Here is a 1,779-nt window from a genome sequence, read left to right as displayed (position 1 = left end):
AACCTCTACCTCTGACCCTTCCCTTTCCCCTTCCACGAGGTTTTCTCCTGTCTTACAGACCTCTGTATCCTATCCAGGTCTCACCAGAGCACTCATCCCATCAGAATCATGAGCATGATTTACTAACCTGTGTGAAGGTGGGCACTGGGCTAGATGCCCGACATACATTCCTGCTTTGTAACCATCACAACTACCCTCGTTGACAGGTGTTCCTATCCCTGTTAATCTGCCCCAAATTGGTTAGTATGTTGGGGACCCAACTCCTTGCTTACTCTCTAGAAAGAGCACGTGCTCTTTCTACTGCCAGTATGTGTGCAAAAGCGGTCATATCTTGGGTGCTCAAGTAAAACATGCTGACTAGCAGATACCTACAACTGTTTGCTGCCAGTAAAGAAATAGATGCTTTTAGAAAAGCATTACTCGACTGGAACTTTTCTATACCAACTTGTTCAGCCAGATAATATCCAGTGGCCCCAGCTTCAAAAGAAATCAGTACACACAAGAGAGTGACCGTACACAGGTGCAGGAGCCAACAGCAAGATAACTGCCAAGGCGGCAAGCCAGCACCCTACCCTCCGCCCGTCTCCCGCAACTTCGGAGGGCCACCGTTACTTCTCACCCTCCTGAGGACAGTGGTAGAAAGGAAGCGGATTTACTCTCTAGTGAGTCAATCCCCTAAAGTCCGCGGAAGGCCAGTCACTGAATGAAAAACGTCTTAGTCAAGGCTAAATACATTTGCTGGAAGAAACGATTTTATTTGTCCTGCATCCCTTCCCAGCCAATCCCAAGAGAAAAGACTACAATGAATTACCTGGTTATAATATTGAAATTTCATCCGAAAACAGCCCTTTTAGTTTTCTACCTATATAGGACAGTCTTCATAATACAGTGCCAAGCACTGAGCAAGGGCTCCAAAACAAATAAACAAAAAACCTTATTATTATTGGCATACACATTTCTTCAGCCAATAATTATTTGATAACACGCACCAGATACTAAACTGGGCTTAAGTGGTAAGGAAGAGCAGGACCCTCCATACACAGATCTTTTTGTCAAAAAGTTATTGTTTTGGTAACTATGGCGCTTCCTAGTCGCCACAGGAAGTCCATGAATACACGGGAACCCAGTATTAAGAAAATATTCCTTTTCATGGGCCTTCAGTAAGATGCAGTGGCTCTCCTCGCGAGTTGAACCCATTCTATGTGTTCAGTTGTATTATTGTCGGGAAAGGCCCCTTTAACACACGGGCCATTTCTTGCAAACGGGCAGATCGCAGCGTTTCGCCGGGCCCAGGGCGCACGCTGGCCCCTCTCCGGGAAACCCAGACGCCTCCCCGGCCCTACACGCCCAGGTAACGCTCCCCTCGCTCTGCATTCAGGACGCGCGCCTGGCCAGGCGGGGAGGCCGGCAGCCCGCGGCTCGGGCCGGGGAGACGCACGCGCGGCACCCACGTCCGGCCGCGCGGCGTCGGATGCTGCGGGGGTATCGAGAAGGATCTGGAAGAATCTGGCTAGACCGGGGGGACGGGAGGGGGAGGCCGGGAGAACGAGCGGCGGGGGCGGGGGCTGGCTCCCGAGTCCGAGGGTCTCGGGGCCGGGGCGGGGCTAGGCGGCCGGCGGGAGGAACGAACCAGAAACCACCTTCCGCAGGAGCGCCCTGAGCTCCAGAGCCTGAACCCGCTCGGCCGCCGGCGCCTCTAGAAAGTTCTCCCCCCACGTCCCTCGCGGCCGCCCGGCTCCTCCCAGCCCCTCCCTCCGAGGCGGTGGGACCAATCGCTCC

Source organism: Bison bison, unplaced genomic scaffold (genome assembly GCF_000754665.1).
Source record: "Bison bison bison isolate TAMUID 2011002044 unplaced genomic scaffold, Bison_UMD1.0 scf7180017864213, whole genome shotgun sequence".
Taxonomy (NCBI): Eukaryota; Metazoa; Chordata; class Mammalia; order Artiodactyla; family Bovidae; genus Bison; species Bison bison.
Note: the sequence above shows the minus strand (reverse complement) of the source record.